Consider the following 24,808-nt stretch of genomic DNA (forward strand, 5'->3'; position numbering starts at 1 on the left):
ATTCAGTGTTTGTAGTCATCTAGCTTAGGCTTTTAAGTAGTTTAGATTGGGTATGAACAACCTTCTACACACTATCTTTTTCACATCACCAAAAAATCTCACTTCTCCTCATCCTACTCATGCATAGACACTCGCATCCTCAAGCTAATTCCAGTCATGTGCACATGCACAAACTTGCATGTTTGTATCTTTACTACCAGTAAGCATTGTACACTATACCTCATGGGAGGCTGATTAAGAAGCTGGATTACCTGGCAGGATTAAAGGGGCTTGATTATCTAAATGGAAGGACATAAAGGAAGTATGTCAGAGGGGCCCTCTCATAATGGGTGGAGGTGACTAGCAGAATAGAATTGAGTGATGAAGTTATGAATGCAAACAGTATACATAACTTTAAATGTTTGTCTGATGGTATAGAAATTTTAAGAGAAGGGGCTCTATGAGTGTGGGCTTCTTGCTTCATACTGTACAAATGAGTAATTACAAATAGATTACCATACACATGCATGAGGAACTGATACATCATCATAACGAGATATTATCTTCCCATAAACAGTACCACATTGCTCCTGTTTGGTCTGGCCCATGCATGCCTCACACCTTCCTACATGTTCAGGCCCCAGTTGCACAAAGCATTCTTCACTTTGTCTTTCTATCTTGTCCTTAGTCTCCTTGCCTCCACTACTTCTGACACATTTACTCTTTTAGTCATCTTCTCACAAATGCTATCTGTGTGTCCAAACTATTTCATTTTACAATTATCTAGTCTGTCATCCAAACACTTTTATAAGCTTACCCCATCATTTCTTATGCAGTCAACACTGCTCACACCACATATTATCTTCAAATATTCCGTTTCCAGAACATCCATATTTTGATCAAGGACACTCACCTATACAGCAAAGTTGGGATAACTATACCATTAGAATACACATTCTTTCCCTTACAGACGTTGAACCTGTCTTTCCACACACTCCTCAGTGCACCTAGGACCTTAACTCACTCACCTACTCTGTGGTTTACTACAGAATCCATGATTCTATGTGTTGTCATGTCCACTTTCAGGTATCTAAAACTTATCATCTTTCAGGTTCTCTTCATTCAAACTTACAGTCCCACCAACCTTTCCCTATTCCCTGCTGAGTTTAACAACCTTACTTTTATTTACATCATCTCTCAACATTTACTTCCCACACATTCTACCAAACTCATATTCTGAAATAATGTTCAGGAAAATACACACAAACTACTTATCAATAACATGGTAACCATTGTAAACATTAGTTAGTTAAAAATGAAATTTGCTGAGGGAAACATCAGGAGAATAAAAGATACTCATTATTAGGACATTCTTTATTGGCTCAGATATGAGCTAAATTTCCTCTACTTATAAACATGAATAACCATAAATGCTTAAGTAATACAAATCTACATTCATTATGCTTGAATCATATATACCTGTTTCGGCAGTGCCGTTCCTCAATGAATCCTATTAGAGAAATGTCCCTGTGTTATGCTGCATGTTCCTTGAAATTTTATCCATTATATTGTGAGAAAATTATGAGAAATCTCCCTTAAGGATTTAAGCTGGCATGGCAGCTGGTTTGGATGGTATTGCAGTGGAATTTATTAAAAAAAGGGGGTGACTGTATTGTTGACTGGTTGGTAAGGATATTTAATGCATGTATGACTCATGATGAGGTGCCTGAGGATTGGCAGAATACTTGCATAGTGCCATTGTACAAAGGCAAAGGGGATAAAGATGAGTGCTCAAATTACAGAGGTATAACTTTTGAGTATTCCTAGGAAATTATATGGGAGATATTGATTGAGAGGTTGAAAGCATGTACAGAGCATCAGATTGGGGAAGAGCAGTCTGGTTTCAGAAGTGGTAGAGGATGTGTGGATCAGGTGTTTGCTTTCAAGAATGTATGTGAGAAATACTTAGAATAGCAAATGGATTTGTATGTACCATTTATGGATCTGGAGAAGGGACATGATAGAGTTGATAGAGATGCTCTGTGGAAGGTATTAAGAATGCATGGTGTAGGAGGCACGTTGTTAGAAGCAGTGAAAAGTTTTTTTCGAGGATGTAAAGCATGTGTACGAGTAGGAAGAGAGGAAAGTGATTGGTTCTCAGTGAATGTAGGTTTGTGGCAGGGGTGCGTGATGTCTCCATGGTTGGTTATTTAATTTGTTTATGGATGGGGTTGTTAGGGAGGTGAATACAAGAGTTTTGGAGAGAGGGACAACTATAAGGTCTGTTATGGACGAGAGAGCTTGGGGAGTGAGTCAGTTGTTGTTCGCTGATGATACAGCGCTGGTGGTTCATTTGGGTGAGAAACTGCAGAAGCTGGTGACTGACTTTGGTAAAGTGTGTGAAAGAAGATAACTGAGAGTAAATGTGAATAAGAGCAAGGTTATTAGGTACAGTAGGGTTGAGGGACAAGTCAACTGGGAGGTAAGTTTGAATGGAGAAAAACTGGAGGAAGTGAAGTGTTTTGGATATCTGTGAGTGGATTTGGCAGCGGATGGAACCATGGAAGCAGAAGTGAGCCACAGGGTGGGGGAGGGGGTGAAAGTTCTGGGAGCGTTGAAAAATGTGTGGAAGGCGAGAACATTATCTCGGAAATCAAAGATAAATATGTTTGAAGGAATAGTGGTTCCAACAATGTTATATGGTTGTGAGGTATGGGCTATAGAGTTGTGCAGAGGAGAGTGGATGTGTTGGAAATGAGATGTTTGAGGACAATATGTGGTGTAAGATGGTTTGACAGAGTAATTAATGAAAGAGTGAGAGAGATGTGTGGTAATAAAGAGTGTGGTTGAGAGAGCAGAAGAGAGTGTTTTGAAATGGTTTGGTCACATAGAGAGAATGAGTGAAGAAACATTGACAAAGAGGATATATGTGTCAGAGGTGGAGGGAATGAGGAGAAGTGGGAGACTAAATTGGAGGTGGAAAGATGGAGTGAAAAAGATTTTGAGCGATCGGGGCCTGAACATGCAGGAGGGTGAAAGGCGTACAAGGAATAGAGTGAATTGGAACAATGTGGTATACCAGGGTTGATGTACTGTCAGTGGATTGAAACAAGACATATGAAGCATCTGGGGTGAACCATGGAAGGTTTTGTGGGGCCTGGATGTGTAAAGGGTGCATTATACATGACAGCAAGAGACTGAGTGTGAACGAACGTGGCCTTTGTTATCTTTTCCTATTGCTACTTCGCGCGCATGCGGGGAGAGGGGGTTATCATTTCATGTGTGGCGGGGTAGCGATGGGAGAGAATAAAGGCAGCAAGTATGAATTTTTTTTTTTTTTTTTTTTTTTTTTTTTTTTTTGCTTTGTCGCTGTCTCCCGCGTTTGCGAGGTAGCGTAAGGAAACAGACGAAAGAAATGGCCCAACCCACCCCCATACACATGTATATATATACGTCCACACAAGCAAATATACATACCTACAGCTTTCCATGGTTTACCCCAGACGCTTCACATGCCCTGATTCAATCCACTGACAGCACGTCAGCCCCGGTATACCACATCGATCCAATTCACTCTATTCCTTGCCCTCCTTTCACCCTCCTGCATATTCAGGCCCCGATCACACAAAATCTTTTTCACTCCATCTTTCCACCTCCAATTTGGTCTCCCACTTCTCCTCGTTCCCTCCACCTCCGACACATATATCCTCTTGGTCAATCTTTCCTCACTCATTCTCTCCATGTGCCCAAACCATTTCAAAACACCCTCTTCTGCTCTCTCAACCACGCTCTTTTTATTTCCACACATCTCTCTTACCCTTACGTTACTTACTCGATCAAACCACCTCACACCACACATTGTCCTCAAACATCTCATTTCCAGCACATCCATCTTCCTGTGCACAACTCTACCCATAGCCCATGCCTCGCAACCATACAACATTGTTGGAACCACTATTCCTTCAAACATACCCATTTTTGCTTTCCGAGATAATGTTCTCATCTTCCACACATTCTTCAAGGCTCCCAGGATTTTCGCCCCCTCCCCCACCTTATGATCCACTTCCGCTTCCATGGTTCCATCCGCTGCCAGATCCACTTCCAGATATCTAAAACACTTTACTTCCTCCAGTTTTTCTCCATTAAAACATGCCTCCCAATTGACTTGACCCTCAACCCTACTGTACCTAATTACCTTGCTCTTATTCACATTTACTCTTAACTTTCTTTTTTCACACACTTTACCAAACTCAGTCACCAGCTTCTGCAGTTTCTCACATGAATCAGCCACCAGCGCTGTATCATCAGCGAACAACAACTGACTCACTTCCCAAGCTCTCTCATCCCCAACAGAATTCATACTTGCCCTTCTTTCCAAAACTCTTGCATTCACCTCCCTAACAACCCCATCCATAAACAAATTAAACAACCATGGAGACATCACACACCCCTGCCACAAACCTACATTCACTGAGAACCAATCACTTTCCTCTCTTCCTACACGTACACATGCCTTACATCCTCGATAAAAACTTTTCACTGCTTTTAACAACTTGCCTCCCACACCATATATTCTTAATACCTTCCACAGAGCATCTCTATCAACTCTATCATATGCCTTCTCCAGATCCATAAATGCTACATACAAATCCATTTGCTTTTCTAAGTATTTCTCACATACATTCTTCAAAGCAAACACCTGATCCACACATCCTCTACCACTTCTGAAACCACACTGCTCTTCCCCAATCTGATGCTCTGTACATGCCTTCACACAATCAATCAATACCCTCCCATATAATTTACCAGGAATACTCAACAAACTTATACCTCTGTAATTTGAGAACTCACTCTTATCCCCTTTGCCTTTGTACAATGGCACTATGCATGCATTCCGCCAATCCTCAGGCACCTCACCATGAGTCATACATACATTAAATAACCTTACCAACCTGTCAATAATACAGTCACCTCCTTTTTTAAAAAATTCCACAGCAATACCATCCAAACCTGCTGCCTTGCCGGAATTTCATCTTCCGCAAAGCTTTTACTACCTCTTCTCTGTTTACCAAATCATTTTCCCTAACCCTCTCACTTTGCACACCACCTCGACTAAAACACCCTATATCTGCCACTCTATCATCAAACACATTCAACAAACCTTCAAAATACTCACTATATCTCCTTCTCAGGTTTGCGGCAGGGGTGTGTGATGTCTCCATGGTTGTTTAATTTGTTTATGGATGGGGTTGTTAGGGAGGTAAATGCAAGAGTCCTGGAAAGAGGGGCAAGTATGAAGTCTGTTGGGGATGAGAGAGCTTGGGAAGTGAGTCAGTTGTTGTTCGCTGATGATACAGCGCTGGTGGCTGATTCATGTGAGAAACTGCAGAAGCTGGTGACTGAGTTTGGTAAAGTGTGTGGAAGAAGAAAGTTGAGAGTAAATGTAAATAAGAGCAAGGTTATTAGGTACAGTAGGGGTGAGGGTCAAGTCAATTGGGAGGTGAGTTTGAATGGAGAAAAACTGGAGGAAGTGAAGTGTTTTAGATATCTGGGAGTGGATCTGTCAGCGGATGGAACCATGGAAGCGGAAGTGGATCATAGGGTGGGGGAGGGGGCGAAAATTTTGGGAGCCTTGAAAAATGTGTGGAAGTCGAGAACATTATCTCGGAAAGCAAAAATGGGTATGTTTGAGGGAATAGTGGTTCCAACAATGTTGTATGGTTGCGAGGCGTGGGCTATGGATAGAGATGTGCGCAGGAGGATGGATGTGCTGGAAATGAGATGTTTGAGGACAATGTGTGGTGTGAGGTGGTTTGATCGAGTAAGTAACGTAAGGGTAAGAGAGAGGTGTGGAAATAAAAAGAGCGTGGTTGAGAGAGCAGAAGAGGGTGTTTTGAAATGGTTTGGGCACATGGAGAGAATGAGTGAGGAGAGATTGACCAAGAGGATATATGTGTCGGAGGTGGAGGGAACGAGGAGAAGAGGGAGACCAAATTGGAGGTGGAAAGATGGAGTGAAAAAGATTTTGTGTGATCGGGGCCTGAACATGCAGGAGGGTGAAAGGAGGGCAAGAAATAGAGTGAATTGGAGTCATGTGGTATACAGGGGTTGACGTGCTGTCAGTGGATTGAAGCAAGGCATGTGAAGCGTCTGGGGTAAACCATGGAAAGCTGTGTAGGTATGTATATTTGCGTGTGTGGACGTGTGTATGTACATGTGTATGGGGGGGGGGGTTGGGCCATTTCTTTCGTCTGTTTCCTTGCGCTACCTCGCAAACGCGGGAGACAGCGACAAAGTATAAAAAAAAAAAAAAAAAAAAATCTCCTTCTCACATCACCACTACTTGTTATCACCTCCCCATTAGCCCCCTTCACTGAAGTAGTTCCCATTTGCTCCCTTGCCTTACGCACTTTATTTACCTCCTTCCAAAAGATATTTTTATTCTCCCTAAAATTAAATGATGCTCTCTCACTCCAACTCTCATTTGCCCTCTTTTTCACCTCTTGCACCTTTCTCTTGACCTCCTGCCTCTTTCTTTTGTATATCTCCCACTCATGTGCATTTTTTCCTTGCAAAAATCATCCAAATGCCTCTCTCTTCTCTTTCACTAATAATCTCACTTCTTCATCCCACCACTCACTACCCTTTCTAATCAACCCACCTCCCACACTTCTCATGCCACAAGCATCTTTTGCGCAAGCCATCACTGCTTCCCTAAATACATCCCATTCCTCCCCCACTCCCCTTACCTCCTTTGCTCTCACCTTTTTCCATTCTGTACTCAGTCTCTCCTGGTACTTCCTCACACAAGTCTCCTTCCCAAGCTCACATACTCTCACCACTCTCTTCACCCCAACATTCTCTCTTCTTTTCTGAAAACCCCTACAAATCTTCACCTTCTTCTCCACAAGATAATGATCAGACATCCCTCCAGTTGCACCTCTCAGCACATTAACATCCAAAAGTCTCTCTTTCGCGTGCCTATCAATTAACACATAATCCAATAACGCTCTCTGGCCATCTCTCCTACTTACATACGTATACTTATGTATGTCTCGCTTTTTAAACCAGGTATTCCCAATCACCAGTCCTTTTTCAGCACATAAATCTACAAGCTCTTCACCATTTCCATTTACAACACTGAACACCCCATTATACCAATTATTCCCTCAACTGCCACATCACTCACCTTTGCATTCAAATCACCCATCACTATAACCCGATCTTGTGCATCAAAACCACTAACACACTCATTCAGCTGCTCCCAAAACACTTGCCTCTCATGATCTTTCTTCTCATGCCCAAGTGCATATGCACCGATAATCACCCATCTCTCTCCATCAACTTTCAGTTTTACCCATATCAATCTAGAATTTACTTTCTTACACTCTGTCACATACTCCCAAAACTCCTGTTTCAGGAGTAGTGCTACTCCTTCCCTTGCTTTTGTCCTCTTACTAACCCCTGACTTTACTCCCAAGACATTCCCAATCCACTCTTCCCCTTTACCCTTGAGCTTCGTGTCACTCAGAGCCAAAACATCCAGGTTCCTTTCCTCAAACATACTACCTATCTCTCCTTTTTTCTCATCTTGGTTACATGCACACACATTTAGACACCCCAATCTGAGCCTTCGAGGAGGATGAGAACTCCCCGCATGACTCCTTCTGTTTCCCCTTTTAGAAAGTCAAAATACAAAGATTGGAGGGTTTCTGGCCCCCCGCTCCCGTCCCCTTTAGTCACTTCTACGACACGTGAGGAATGCGTGGGAAGTATTCTTTCCCCCCTATCCCCAGGGATATATATATGCCTGGTGATAGGGGAGAGAGAATACTTCCCATGCATTCCCTGCGTGTCGTAGAAGGCGACTAAAGGGGATGAGAGTGGGGAGCTAGAAACCATCTCCTCCTTGTATTGTACAAAGGCAAAGGGGATAAAAGTGAATGCTCAAATTACAGATGTATAAGTTTGTTGAGTATTCCTGTGAAATTATACAGGAGGGTATTGATTGAGAGAGTGAAGGCATTTACAGAGCATCAGATTGGGGAAGAGCAGTGTGCTTTCAGAAGTGGTAGGGGATGTATGGATCAGGTGTTTGCTTTGAAGAATATATGTGAGAAATACTTAGAAAAGCAAATGGATTTGTATGTAGCATTTATGGATCTGGAGAAGGCATATGATAGAGTTGATAGAGATACTTTGTGGAAGGTACTAAGAATATATGGTGTGGGAGGCAAGTTGTTAGAAGTAGTGAAAAGTTTTTATCGAGGATGTAAGGCATGTGTACGTGTAGGAAGAGAGGAAAGTGATTGGTTCTCAGTGAATGTAGGTTTGCGACAGGGGTGTGTGATGTCTTCATGGTTGTTTAATTTGTTTATGGATGGGGTTGTTAGGGAGGTGAAGGCAAGAGTTTTGGAAAGAGGGGCAAGTATGCAGTCTGTTGTGGATGAGAGTGCTTGGGAGGTGAGTCAGTTGTTTTTTGCTGATGATACAGCACTGGTGGCTGATTCATGTGAGAAACTGCAGAAGCTGGTGACTGAGTTTGGTAAAGAGTGTGAAAGAAGAAAGTTGAGAGTAAATGTGAAAAAGAGCAAGGTTATTAGGTACAGTAGGGTTGAGGGTGAAGTCAATTGGGAGGTAAGTTTGAATGGAGAAAAACTGGAGGAAGTAAAGTGTTTTAGATATCTGGGAGTGGATTTGGCAGCGGATGGAACCATGGAAGCGGAAGTGAATCATAGGGTGGGGGAGGGGGCAAAAATTCTGGGAGTCTTGAAGAATGTGTGGAAATTGAAAACATTATCTCCGAAAGCAAAAATGGGTATGTTTGAAGGAATATTGGTTCCAACAATGTTATATGGTTGTGAGGCGTGGGCTATGGATAGAGTTGTGAGGAGGAGGGTGGATGTGCTGCAAATGAGATGTTTGAGGTTAATATGTGGTGTGAGGTGGTTTGATCGAGTAAGTAATGAAAGGGTAAGAGAGATGTGTCGTAATAAAAAGAGTGTGGTTGAGAGAGCAGAAGAGGGTGTTTTAAAATGGTTTGGTCACATGGAGAGAATGAGTGAGGAAAGATTGACAAAGAGGATATATGTGTCAGAGGTGGAGGGAATGAGAAGTGGGAGACCAAATTGGAGGTGGAAAGATTTAGTGAAAAAGATTTTGAGTGATCGGTCCCTGAACATGCAGGAGGATGAAAGGCATACAAGGAATAGATTGAATTGGAACGATGTGGTATACCGGGGTCGACGTGCTGTCAATGGATTGAACCAGGGTATGTGAAGCGTCTGGGGTAAACCATGGAAAGTTCTGTGGGCCTGGATATGGAAAGGGAGCTGTGGTTTCTTTGCATTATTACATGACAGCTAGAGACTGAGTGTGAATGAATGTGGCCTTTGTTGTCTTTTCCTAGCGCTACCTCACACACATGAGGGGGTAGGGCGTTGTTATTTCATGTATGGCGATGTGAATGAATAAAGGCAGACTATGAATTATGTACATGCGTATATATGTATATGTCTTTGTGTGTGTATATATATATATATATATATATATATATATATATATATATATATATGTATACGTTGAGATGTATGGGTATGTATATTTGCGTGTGTTGACGTGTATGTATATTCATGTGTATGTGGATGGGTTGCGCCATTCTTTAGTCTGTTTCCTTGCGCTACCTCACTCATGCAGGAGACAGCAACAAAGCAAAATAAATAGAATAAATGTATATATTTAGAAGCAGTTGTTAGAAGTAGTGAAAAGTTTTCATTGAGGACGTAAGGCATGAGTACGTGTAGGAAGAGAGGAAAGTGATTGGTTCTCAGTGAATGTAGGTTTGCGGCAGGGATGTGTGATGTCTCCATGGTTGTTTAATTTGTTTATGGATGGGGTTGTTAGGGAGGTGAATGCAAGACTTTTGGAAAGAGGGGCAAGTATGCAGTCTGTTGTGGATGATAGAGCTTGGGAAGTGAGTCAGTTGTTGTTCGCTGATGATACAGCACTGGTGGCTGATTCTTGTGAGAAACTGCAGAAGCTGGTGACTGAGTTTGGTAAAGTGTGTCAAAGAAGAAAGTTGAGATTAAATGTGAATAAGAGCAAGGTTATTAGGTACAGTAGGGTTGAGGGTGAAGTCAATTGGGACGTAAGTTTGAATGGAGAAAAACTGGAGGAAGTGAAGTGTTTTAGATATCTGGGAGTAGATTTGGCAGCGGATGGAACCAGGGAAGCAGAAGTGAATCATAGGGTGGGGGAGGGGGCAAAAATTCTGGGAGCCTTGAAGAATGTGTGGAAGTCGAGAACATTATCTCGGAAAGCAAAAATGGGTATGTTTGAAGGAATAGTGGTTCCAAGAATGTTATATGGTTGTGAGGTGTGGGATATGGATATAGTTGTGCACAGGAGGGTGGATGTGCTGGAAATGAGATGTTTGAGGACAATATGTGGTGGTTTGATCGAGTGAGTAATGTAAGGGTAAGAGAGATGTGTGGTAATAAGCTTGTGGTTGAGAGAGCAGAAGAGGGTGTTTTAAAATGGTTTGGTCACATGGATAGAATGATTGAGGAAAGATTGACCAAGAGGATGTATGTGTAAGAGGTGGAGGGAACAAGGAGAAGTGGGAGACCAAATTGGAGGTGGAAAGATGAAGTGAAAAAGATTTTGAGTGATTGGGGCCTGAACATGCAGGAGGGTGAAAGGTGTGCAAGGAATAGAGTGAATTGGAATGATGTGGTATACCGGGTCCGACGTGCTGTCAATGGATTGAATCAGGGCATGTAAAGCGTCTGGGGTAAATCATGGAAAGTTCTGTGTGGCCTGGATGTGGAAAGGGAGCTGTGGTTTCGGTGCATTATTACATGACAGCAAGAGACTGAGTGTGAACGAATTTGGCCCTTGTTGTCTTTTCCTAGCACTACCTCGCACACATGAGGGGGAAGGGGGTTTTTGTTTGATGTGTGGCGGATCGGCGATGGGAATGAATAAAGGCAGACAGTATGAATTATGTACATGTGTATATATGTATATGTATGTGTGTGTATATATAGGTATACTTTGAGATGTATAGGTATGTATATTTGCATGTTTGGAAGTGTATGTATATACATGTGTATGTGGGTGGATTGGGCCATTCTTTCGTCTGTTTCCTTGCGCTACCTCGCTAACTCGGGGGACAGCGAGAAAGCAAAATAGAAAATAAATGAATAAAAAAAGGGAAAACGGGAGTCATGTGAGGAGTGCTCATCCTCCTCAAAGGCTCAGATTGGGGGTGTCTAAATGTGTGTGGATGTGACCAATATGAGAAAAATGGAGAGATAGATAGTATGTTTGAGGAAAGGAACCTGGATGTTTTCGTGCTGAGTGAAACGAAGCTCAAGCGTAAAGGGGAAGAGTTGTTTGGGAATGTTTTGGGAGTAAAGTCAGGGGTTGGTGAGAGGACAAGAGCAGAGGAAGGAGTAGCAATGCGCCTGAAACAGGAGTTATGGGAGTATGTGATAGAGTGTAAGAAAGTAAACTCTAGATTGATATGGGTAAAACTGAAAATGGATGGAGAGAGATGGGTGATTTTTGGGACCTATGCACCTAGGAATGAGAGGAAAAATCATGAAAGGCAAGTGTTTTGGAAGCAGCTGAGTTAGTGTGTTAGCAGTTTTGATGCACGAGACCGGGTTATAGTGATGGGTCTTTTTAATGCAAAGGTGATTAATATGGCAGTTGAGGGAATAAGTGGTGTACATGGGGTGTTCAGTGTTGTAAATGGAAATAGTAAAGAGCTTGTAGATTTGTATGCTGAAAAAGGACTGGTGATTAGGAATACCTGCTTTAAAGAGAGAGATATACATAAGTATACTTGTGTAAATAGGAGAGATGGCCAAAGAGCGTTATCGGATGACGTGTTGATTGATAGGCACATGACAGAGAGACTTTTGGATGTTAATGTACTGAGAGGTGCAACTGGAGGGATGTCTGATCATTGTCTTGTGGAGGCAAAGGTGAAGATTTGTAGAGGTTTTTAGAAAAGAGATAATATTGGGGTGAAGAGAGTAGTGAGAGTAAGTGAGCTTCGGAAGGAGACTTGTGTGAGGAAGTACCAGGAGAGACTGAGTGTAGAATGGAAAAAGGTGAGAGCAAAGGACATAAAGGGAGTGGGGGAGGAATGGGATGAATTTAGGGAAGCAGTGAAGGCTTGCGCAAAAGATGCTTGTGGCATGAGAAGCTTGGGAGGTGGGCAGATTAGAAAGGCTAATGAGTGTTGGGATGAAGAAGATCATTAGTGAAAGAGAAGAGGGAGGCTTTTGGACAATTTTTGCAGAGAAATAGTGGAAATGACTGGGAGATTTATAAAAGAAAGAGGGAGGAGGTCAAGAGAAAGGTGCAAGAGGTGAAAAAGAGGGCAAATGAGAGTTTGGGGTGAGAGAGTATCATTAAATTTTAGGGAGAATAAAAAGATGTTTTGGAAGGAGGTAAATAAAGTGTGTAAGACAAGAGAAGAAATGGGAACGTGTGAAGGGGGCTGATGGGGAGGTAATAGCAAGTAGTGGTGATGAGAAGGAGATGAGTGAGTATTTATGAAGGTTTTTTGAATGTGTTAGATGATACAGTGGCAGATATAGGGTGTTTTGGTCGAGATGGTGTGCGAATGAGAGGGTGAGGGAGAATGATTTGGTAAACAGAGAAGAGGTAGTGAAAGCTTTGTGCAAGATGAAAGCCAGCAAGGTGGCAGGTTTTGATGGTATTGAAGTGGAATTTATTAAAAAAATTGAGTGACTGTGTCCTTGACTGGTTGATGAGGATATTCACTGTATTTATGGCTATTAGGTACAGTAGGGTTGAGGGTCAAGTCAATTGGGAGGTGAGTTTGAATGGAGAAAAACTGGAGGAAGTGAAGTGTTTTAGATATCTGGGAGTGGATCTGGCAGCGGATGGAACCATGGAAGCGGAAGTGGATCATAGGGTGGGGGAGGGGGCGAAAATTCTGGGGGCCTTGAAGAATGTGTGGAAGTCGAGAGCATTATCTCGGAAAGCAAAAATGGGTATGTTTGAAGGAATAGTGGTTCCAACAATGTTGTATGGTTGCGAGGCTGTGGGCTATGGATAGAGTTGTGCGCAGGAGGATGGATGTGCTGGAAATGAGATGTTTGAGGACAATGTGTGGTGTGAGGTGGTTTGATCGAGTGAGTAACGTAAGGGTAAGAGAGATGTGTGGAAATAAAAAGAGCGTGGTTGAGAGAGCAGAAGAGGGTGTTTTGAAGTGGTTTGGGCACATGGAGAGAATGAGTGAGGAAAGATTGACCAAGAGGATATATGTGTCGGAGGTGGAGGGAACGAGGAGAAGAGGGAGACCAAATTGGAGGTGGAGGGGATGGAGTGAAAAAGATTTTGTGTGATCGGGGCCTGAACATGCGAGAGGGTGAAAGGAGGGCAGGGAATGGAGTGAATTGGAGCGATGTGGTGTACCGGGGTTGACGTGCTGTCAGTGGATTGAATCAGGGCATGTGAGGCGTCTGGGGTAAACCATGGAAAGCTGTGTAGGTATGTATATTTGTGTGTGTGGACGTATGTATATACATGTGTGTGGGGGGGGGTTGGGCCATTTCTTTCGTCTGTTTCCTTGCGATACCTCGCAAACGCGGGAGACAGCGACAAAGTATAATAAAAAATAAATATTATGGCTCTTGGGGAAGTGCCTGAGGATTGGTGGAATGCGTGCATAATGGCATTGTACAAAGGCAAAGGGGGTAAAGGTGAGTGTTCAAATTACTGAGGTATAAGTTTGTTGAGTATTCCTGGGAAAATATATGGAAGCGTATTGATAGAGAAGTTGAAGGCATATACAGAGCATCAGATTGGGAAGAGCAGTGTGGTTTCAGAAGTGGTAGAGGATGTGTGGATCAGGTGTTTGCTTTGAAGAATGTATGTGAGAAATGCTTAGAAAAGCAAATGAATATGTATGTGGTATTTATGGATCTGGAGAAGGCATATGATAGAGTTGATAGAGATGCTCTGTGGAAGGTATTAAGAATATATGGTGTGGGAGGCAACTTGTTAGAAGCAGTGAAAAGTTTTTATCGAGGATGTAAGGCATGTGTACGAGTAGGAAGAGTGGAAAGTGATTGTTTCTCAGTTAATGTCAGTTTGCAGCAGGGGTGTGTGATGTCTCCACGGTTGTTAAATTTGTTTATGGATGGGGTTGTTAGGAGGTTAATGCAAGAATTTTGGAGAGAGGGGCAAGTATGCAGTCTGTTGTTGATGTGAGGGCTTGGGAAGCGAGTCAGTTGTTGCTCGCTGATGATACAGCACTGGTGGCTTATTTGGGTGAGAAACTGCAGTGTGGTAATAAAAAAAAGTGTGATTGAGAGAGCAGAAGAAGGTGTATTGAAATGGTTTGGTCACATGGAGAGAATGCGTGAGGAAAGATTGACAAAGAGGATATATGTGTCAGAGGTGGAGGGAACAAAGAGAAGTGGGACCACATTGTAGGTTGAAGGATGGAGTGAAAAAGATTTTGAGTGATCAGGGCCTGAAGATACAGGAGGATGAAAGGCTGGAAGAAATAGAGTGAATTGGAACGATGTGGTATACCGGGGTTGACGTGCTGTCAGTGGATTGAACCAGGGCATGTAAAGCGTCTGGGGTAAACCATGGAAAGTTTTGTGGTTTACACTCCATCCTTCCACCTCCAGTTTGTTCTCCCACTTCTCCTTGTTCCCTCCACCTCCAACACATATATCCTCATTGTCAATCTTTCCTCACTCATTCTCTCCATGTGACCAAGCCATTTCAATACACCTTCTTCTGCTCTCTCAATCACACTTTTTTTATTACCACACATCTGTCTTACCCTTTCATTACTTCCTCTATTAAACCACCTCATGCCACATATTGTCCTCAAGCATCACATTTCCAACACATCCACCCTCATCCGCACAACCCTATATATAGCCCACCTCTTGCATCCATATAACATTGTTGGACCCACTCTTCCTTCAAATATGCCCATTTTTGCTCTCCACGATTACGTTCTCGTCTTCCACATATTCTTGAACGTCCCAGAACTTTTGCCCCCTCACTCACCCTGTGACTCGCTTCCACTTCCATGGTTCCAACCCTTTCCAAATCCAGTATCAGTTATGTAAAACACTTCACTTCCAGTTTTTCTCCATTCAAACTTACCTCCCAATTGACTTTTCCCTCAACCTTACTGAACCTAATTACCTTGCTCTTATTCAAATTTACCCTCAGCTTTTTCCTTTCACACTCTTTACCAAACTCAGTCACCAACTTCTGCAGTTTCTCACCTGAATCAGCCACCAACGCTGTATCATCAGTGAGCAACAACCGACTCACTTGCCAAGCCCTGTCATCCACAACAGACTGCATACTTGCCCCTCTCTCCAAAACTCTAGCATTCACCTCCCTAAGGACCCCATCCATTAATAAATTAAACAGCCACGAAGACATCACGCACCCCTGCCGCAAACTGACATTCACTGAGAACTGATCACTTTCCTCTCTTCCTACACATACACGTGCCTTACGTCCTTGATAAAAAGTTTTCACTGCTTCTAGCAACTTACCTCCCACATCTTATACTCTTAATATCTTCCATAAGCATCTCTGTCCACTCTTATCATATTCTTTCTCCAGATACATAAATGCTACATACAAATCCATGTGCTTTTCTAAGTATTTCTTACATACATCCTTCAAAGGAAGCACCTGATCCACACATCCTCTACTACTTCTGAAATCACACTGCTCTTCCCTAATCTGATGCTCTGTACATGCCTTTATCCTCTCAGTCAATACCCTCCCTTATAATTTCCCAGGAATACTCAACAAATTTGTACGTCTGTAATTTGAATACTCACCTTCATCCCCTTTGCCTTTGTACAATGGCACTATGCATGCATTCTGCCAATCCTCAGGCACCTCACCATGAACTATACATACATTGATTATCTTTACCAACCAGTCAACAACACAGTCACCCCCTCTTTTGATAAATTCCACTGCAATACCATCCAAACCCACTGCCTTGCCGGCTTTCATCTTCTGCAACGCTTTCACTACCTCTTCTCTGTTTACCAAACCAATCTCCCTCGCCCTCTCACTTCGCACACCACCTTAACCAAAACACCCTATATCTGCCACTCTGTCATCAAACACATTCAAGAAACTCTCTCACCCCAACTCTCATTTGCCCTCTTTTTCACCTCTTGCACCTTTCTCTTGACCTCCTACCTCTTTCTTTTATAAATCTCCCAGTCATTCGCATTGCTTCCCTGCAAAAATCATCCAAAAGCCTCTCTCTTCTCTTTAGCTGACAATCTTAATTCTTCATCCCACCACTTGCTATCCCTTCTAATCTCCCCACCTCCCACCTTTCTCATCCCACAAGCATCTTTTGTGCAAGCCATCACTGCTTCCCTAAATACATCCCATTCCTCCATCACTCCCCTTACATCATTTGGTCTCACCTTTTTCCATTCTGCACTCAGTGTCTCCTGGTACTTCCTCACACACGTCTCCTTTCGAAGCTCACTTACTCCCACCACTCTCCTCACCCCAGCATTTTGTCTTCTTTTCTATTCACTTCCACTAGATAATGATCAGCTATCCCTCCAGTTGCCCCTATCAGTACATTAACATCCAAAAGTCTCTCTTTCATGCACCTATCCATTAAAATGTAATATAATAATGCTTTCTGGCCGTCTCTCCTTCTTAATTATATTATACTTTGTCACTGTCTCCCGCATTAGCGAGGTAGCGCAAGGAAACAGACGAAAGAATGGCCCAACCCACCCACATATACATGTATATACATACATGTCCACACACGCACATATACATACCTATACATCTCAACATACACATATATATACACACACAGACATATACATATATACACATGTACATAATTCATACTATCTGCCCTTGTTCATTCCCGTCGCCACCCTGCCACTCATGAAATGACAACCCCCTCCCCCCGCACACACGTGAGGTAGCGCTAGGAAAGGACAACAAAGGCCACATTTGTTCACACGCAGTCTCTAGCTGTCATGTATAATGCACCGAATCCACAGCTTTCTTTCCATATCCAGGTCCCACAAAACTTTCCATGGTTTACCCGAGATGCTTCACATGCCCTGGTTCAATCCATTGACAGCACGTCAACCCTGGTATACCACATCATTCCAATTCTTTCTATTCCTTACATGCCTTTCACCCTCCATGTTCAGTCCCGAGTGTGGTTGAGAGAGCAGAAAAGGATGTATTGAAATGGTTTGGTCACATGGAGAGAATGAGTTAGGAAAGATTGACAAAGAGGATATATGTGTCAGAGGTGGAGGGAACAAAGATAAGTGGGAGACCACATTGTAGGTTGAAGGATGGAGTGAAAAAGATTTTGAGTGATCAGGGCCTGAAGATACAGGAGGATGAAAGGCTGGAAGAAATAGAGTGAATTGGAACGATATGGTATACCGGGGTCAACTTGCTGTCAATGGATTGAACCAGGGCATGTAAACCATGGAAAGTTTTGTGGTTTTACACTCCATCCTTCCACCTCCAATTTGTTCTCCCACTTCTCCTTGTTCCCTCCACCTCCAACACATATATCCTCTTTGTCAATCTTTCCTCACTCATTCTCTCCATGTGACCAAACCATTTCAAAACACCCTCCTCTGCTCTCTCAACCACTCTCTTTTTATTACCACACATCTGTCTTACCCTTTCATTACTTACTCGATCAAACCACCTCTCACCACATGTTGTCCTCAAACATCTCATTTCCAGCACATCCACCCTCCTCCACACAACCTCGCAACCATATAACATTGTTGGAACCACTATTCCTTCAAACATACCCATTTTTGCATTTCAAGATAACATTCTCGACTTCCACACATTTTTCAATGCTCCCAGAACTTTCGCCCCCTCCCCCACCCTATGATGCACTTCAGCTTCCATGGTTCCATTCGCTGCCAAAGCCACTCCCAGATATCTAAAACACTTCACTTCCTCCAGTTTTTCTCCATTTATTTTACTTTGTCGCATTAGCAAGGTAGCGCAAGGAAACAGACGAAAGTTGTCCAACCCACCCACATACACATGTATATACATACACATCAACACACTTACATATACATACCTATACATTTCAACGAATGCATATATATATATATATATATATATATATATATATATATATATATATACGTACATAGACATATACATATATACAAATGTACATAATTCATACTTGTTGCCATTATTCATTTCTGTCGCCAGCCCGCCACACATGAAATTATAACCCCCTCCTCCCGCATGCAAGTAAGGTAGCGCTAGGAAAAGACCACAAAGGCCACATTCATACACACTCAGTCTCTAGCTGTCATGTATAATGCACCGAAACCACAGCTCCCTTTCCACATCCAGGCCCCATAGAACTTTCCATGGTTTACCCCAGATGCTTCACATGCCCTGGATCAACCTATTGACAGGACGTCGACTCCGGTATACCACATCATTCCAATTCACTCTGTTCCTTGCACGCCTTTCACCCTCCTTCATGTTCAGGCCCCTATCGCTCTGAATCTTTTTCACTCCATCCTTCCATCTCCAGTTTGTTCTCCCACTTCTCCTGATTCTCTCCACCTCTGACACATATATCCTCTTTGTCAGTCTTTCCTCACTTATTCTCTCCATGTGACCAAACCATTTCAAAACACCCTCTTCAGCCCTCTCAACCACGCTCTTTTTATTACCACACATCTCTCTTACCCTCTCATTACTTACTCAATCAAAGCACCTCACACCACATATTGTCCTCAAACATCTCATTTCCAACACATCCACCCTCCTCCGCACAACTCCATCTATAGCCCACGCCTTGCAACCTTACATACGTTTACTTATGTATATCTCTCTTTTTAAACCAGGTATTCCCAATCACTTGTTCTTTTTCAGCATATAAATCTACAAACTTCACCATTTCCATTTACAACACTGAACACCCCATGTACACCAATTATACCCCTCAACTGACACATTACTCACCTTTCCATTCAAATCACCCATCACTGTAACCCAGTCTCGTACATCATAGCTGCCAACACAATCACTTAGTTGCTCAAATAACACCTGCCTCTCATGATCTCTCTTCTCATGACCGGGTGCATAATCACCCATCTCTCTCCTGGTTCAATCTCTTTCAGTTTTACCCATATCAGTCTAGAGTTTACTTTCTTACACTCTATCACATACTCCCACAGCTCCTGCTTCAGGAGTAGTGCTACTCCTTCCTTTGCTGTTGTCCTCTCACCAACCTGTGACTTAACTCCCAAGATATTCCCAGATCACTCTTCTTCTTTACCCTTGTGCTACGTTTCACTGAGAGCCAAAGCATCCAGGATCCTTTCCCCAAATGTACTACCTATCTTTCCTTTTTTCTCAACTTGGTTACATCCATACACATTTATTATATTATTATTATTTATTTATTTTTTTTTATTTTTTTTTTATTTTTTTTTTATACTTTGTCGCTGTCTCCCGCGTTTGCGAGGTAGCGCAAGGAAACAGACGAAAGAAATGGCCCAACCCCCCCCCATACACATGTATATACATACGTCCACACACGCAAATATACATACCTACACAGCTTTCCATGGTTTACCCCAGACGCTTCACATGCCTTGATTCAATCCACTGACAGCACGTCAACCCCGGTATACCACATCGCTCCAATTCACTCTATTCCTTGCCCTCCTTTCACCCTCCTGCATGTTCAGGCCCCGATCACACAAAATCTTTTTCACTCCATCTTTCCACCTCCAATTTGGTCTCCCTCTTCTCCTTGCTCCCTCCACCTCCGACACATATATCCTCTTGGTCAATCTTTCCTCACTCATCCTCTCCATGTGCCCAAACCACTTCAAAACACCCTCTTCTGCTCTCTCAACCACGCTCTTTTTATTTCCACACATCTCTCTTACCCTTACGTTACTCACTCGATCAAACCACCTCACACCACACATTGTCCTCAAACATCTCATTTCCAGCACATCCATCCTCCTGCGCACAACTCTATCCATAGCCCATGCCTCGCAACCATACAACATTGTTGGAACCACTATTCCTTCAAACATACCCACTTTTGCTTTCCGAGATAATGTTCTCGACTTCCACACATTCTTCAAGGCCCCCAGAATTTTCGCCCCCTCCCCCACCCTATGATCCACTTCCGCTTCCATGGTTCCATCCGCTGACAGATCCACTCCCAGATATCTAAAACACTTCACTTCCTCCAGTTTTTCTCCATTCAAACTCACCTCCCAATTGACTTGACCCTCACCCCTACTGTACCTAATAACCTTGCTCTTATTCACATTTACTCTCAACTTTCTTCTTCCACACACTTTACCAAACTCAGTCACCAGCTTCTGCAGTTTCTCACATAAATCAGCCACCAGCGCTGTATCATCAGCGAACAACAACTGACTCACTTCCCAAGCTCTCTCATCCCCAACAGACTTCATACTTGCCCCTCTTTCCAAGACTCTTGCATTTACCTCCCTTACAACCCCATCCATAAACAAATTAAACAACCATGGAGACATCACACACCCCTGCCGCAAACCTACATTCACTGAGAACCAATCACTTTCCTCTCTTCCTACACGTACACATGCCTTACATCCTCGATAAAAACTTTTCACTGCTTCTAACAACTTGCCTCCCACACCATATATTCTTAATACCTTCCACAGAGCATCTCTATCAACTCTATCATATGCCTTCTCCAGATCCATAAATGCTACATACAAATCCATTTGCTTTTCTAAGTATTTCTCACATACATTCTTCAAAGCAAACACCTGATCCACACATCCTCTACCACTTCTGAAACCACACTGCTCTTCCCCAATCTGATGCTCTGTACATGCCTTCACCCTCTCAATCAATACCCTACCATATAATTTACCAGGAATACTCAACAAACTTATACCTCTGTAATTTGAGCACTCACTCTTATCCCCTTTGCCTTTGTACAATGGCACTATGCACGCATTCCGCCAATCCTCAGGCACCTCACCATGAGTCATACATACATTAAATAACCTTACCAACCAGTCAACAATACAGTCACCCCCTTTTTTAATAAATTCCACTGCAATACCATCCAAACCCGCTGCCTTGCCGGCTTTCATCTTCCGCAAAGCTTTACTACCTCTTCTCTGTTTACCAAATCATTTTCCCTAACCCTCTCACTTTGCACACCACCTCGACCAAAACACCCTATATCTGCCACTCTATCATCAAACACATTCAGCAAACCTTCAAAATACTCACTCCATCTCCTTCTCACATCACCACTACTTGTTATCACCTCCCCATTTGCGCCCTTCACTGAAGTTCCCATTTGCTCCCTTGTCTTACGCACCTTATTTACCTCCTTCCAGAACATCTTTTTATTCTCCCTAAAATTTAATGATACTCTCTCACCCCAACTCTCATTTGCCCTTTTTTTCACCTCTTGCACCTTTCTCTTGACCTCCTGTCTCTTTCTTTTATACATCTCCCACTCAATTGCATTTTTTCCCTGCAAAAATCGTCCAAATGCCTCTCTTTTCCCTTTCACTAATACTCTTACTTCTTCATCCCACCACTCACTACCCTTTCTAATCAACCCACCTCCCACTCTTCTCATGCCACAAGCATCTTTTGCGCAATCCATCACTGATTCCCTAAATACATCCCATTCCTCCCCCACTCCCCTTGCTTCCATTGTTCTCACCTTTTTCCATTCTGTACTCAGTCTCTCCTGGTACTTCCTCACACAGGTCTCCTTCTCAAGCTCACTTACTCTCACCACCCTCTTCACCCCAACATTCACTCTTCTTTTCTGAAAACCCATACAAATCTTCACCTTAGCCTCCACAAGATAGTGATCAGACATCCCTCCAGTTGCACCTCTCAGCACATTAACATCCATTATTTATTTTATTTTCATATTTATTTTGCTTTGTCGCTGTCTCCCGCGATAGCAAGGTAGCGCAAGGAAACAGACGAAAGAATGACCCAACCCACCTACATACACATGTATATACATACATGTCCACACACAGCACATATACATACCTATACTTCACAATGTATACATATATATACACACACACATATATACATATACCCATGTACATAATTCATACTGTCTGCCTTTATTCATTCCCATCGCCACCCCACCACACATGGAATAACAACACCCTCCCCCCTCATGTGTGCAAGGTAGTGCTAGGAAAAGACAACAAAGGCCCCATTCGTTCACACTCAGTCTCTAGCTGTCATGTAATAATGCACCGAAACCACAGCTCCCTTTCCACATCCAGGCCCCACAGAACTTTCCATGGTTTACCCCAGACACTTCACATGCCCTGGTTCAATTCATTGACAGTACGTCGACCTCGGTATACCACATCGTTCCAGTTCACTGTATTCATTGCACACCTTTCACCCTCCTGCATGTTCAGGCCCCAGTCACTCAAAATCTTTTTTACTCCATCTTTCCACCTCCAATTTGGTCTCCCACTTCTCCTCGTTCCCTCCACCTCTGACACATATATCCTCTTGGTCAATCTTTCCTCACTCATTCTCTCCATGTGACCAAACCATTTCAAAACACCCTCTTCTGCTCTCTCAACCACACTCTTTTTATTACCACACATCTCTCTTACCCTTACATTACTTACTCAATCAAACCACCTCACACAACATATTGTCCTCAAACATCTCATTTCCAGCACATCCACCCTCCTGCGCACAACTCTATCCATAGCCCACGCCTCACAACCATACAACATTGTTGGAACCACTATTCCTTCAAACATACCCATTTTTGCTTTCCGAGATAATGTTCTCGACTTACACACATTCTTCAAGGCTCCCTGAATTTTCACCCCCTCCCCCACCCTATGATTCACTTCCACTTCCATGGTTCCATCCACTGCCAAATCCACTCCCAGATATCTAAAAGACTTCACTTCCTCCAGTTTTTCTCCATTCAAACTTACCTTTACCCCCAGTTGACTTGTCCCTCAACCCTACTGTACCTAATAACCTTACTCTTATTCACATTTCCTCTCAACTTTCTTCTTTCACACACTTTACCAAACTCAGTCAATAGCTTCTGCAGTTTCTCACATGAATCAGCCACCAGCGCTGTATCATTAGCAAACAACAACTGACTCACTTCCCAAACTCTCTCATCCACAACAGCCTGCATACTTGCCCCTCTTTCCAAAACTCTTGCATTCACCTCCCTAACAACCCCATCCATAAACAAATTAAACAACCATGGAGACATCACACACCCCTGCCGCAAACCAACATTCACTGAGAACCAATCACTTTCCTCTCTTCCTACACGTACACTTGCCTTACATTCTCGATAAAAACTTTACAATGCTTCTAACAACTTGCCTCCCACACCATATATTCTTAACACCTTCCACAGAGCATCTCTATCAGCTCCATCATATTCCTTCTCCAGATCCATAAATGCTACATACAATACAAATCCATTTGCTTTTCTAAGTATTTCTCACGTACATTCTTCAAGGCAAACACCTGATCCACACATCCTCTACCACTTCTGAAACCACATTGCTCTTCCCCAATCTGATGCTCTGTACATGCCTTCACCCTCTCAATCAATACCCTCCCATAATTTACCAGGAATACTCAACAAACTTTTGCCTCTGTAATTTGAGCACTCACTCTTTTCCCCTTTGCCCTTGGACAATGGCACTATGCAAGCATTCCGCCAAGCATCAGGCACCTCACCATGAATCATACATACATTAAATAACCTTACCAACCAGTCAACAATACAGTCATCCCCTTTTTTGATAAATTATTATTATTATTATTATTATTATCATTATTTTTTTTTTTTTGCTTTGTCGCTGTCTCCCGCGTTCGCGAGGTAGCGCAAGGAAACAGACGAAAGAAATGGCCCAACCCACCCCCATACACTTGTATATACATACGTCCACACACGCAAATATACATACCTACACAGCTTTCCATGGTTTGCCCGAGACGCTTCACATGCCCTGATTCAATCCACTTACAGCATGTCAACCCCGGTATACCACATCGATCCAAGTCACTCTATTCCTTGCCCTCCTTTCACCCTCCTGCATGTTCAGGTCCCGATCACACAAAATCTTTTTCACTCCATCTTTCCACCTCCAATTTGGTCTCCCACTTCTCGGTCCCTCCACCTCCGACACATATATCCTCTTGGTCAGTCTTTCCTCACTCATTCTCTCCATGTGCCCAAACCATTTCAAAACACCCTCTTCTGCTCTCTCAACCACGCTCTTTTTATTTCCACACATCTCTCTTACCCTTACATTACTTACTCGATCAAACCACCTCACACCACACATTGTCCTCAAACATCTCATTTCCAGCACATCCATCCTCCTGCACACAACTCTATCCATAGCCCACGCCTCGCAACCATACAACATTGTTGGAACCACTATTCCTTCAAACATACCCATTTTTGCTTTCCGAGATAATGTTCTCGACTTCCACACATTCTTCAAGGCTCCCAGGATTTTCGCCTCCTCCCCCACCCTATGATCCACTTCCACTTCCATGGTTCCATCCGCCTGCCAGATCCACTCCCAGATATCTAAAACACTTTACTTCCTCCAGTTTTTCTCCATTCAAACTCACCTCCCAGTTGACTTGACCCTCAACCCTACTGTACCTAATAACCTTGCTCTTATTCACATTTACTCTTAACTTTCTTCTT

General features: G+C 42.9%; 1 protein-coding gene across 1 annotated transcript in view; it reads left to right on the plus strand.

Annotated features, from left to right (window-relative positions):
- The window catches only part of LOC139759048 (ribosome biogenesis protein bop1-A), a 408,882-nt gene that overhangs the window by 182,672 nt on the left and 201,402 nt on the right, over positions 1 to 24,808 (plus strand). The gene's annotated exons all lie outside the window — the stretch shown is intronic.

The sequence above is a fragment of the Panulirus ornatus genome, chromosome 32 (assembly GCF_036320965.1).
Source record: "Panulirus ornatus isolate Po-2019 chromosome 32, ASM3632096v1, whole genome shotgun sequence".
In the NCBI taxonomy this organism is placed as follows: Eukaryota; Metazoa; Arthropoda; class Malacostraca; order Decapoda; family Palinuridae; genus Panulirus; species Panulirus ornatus.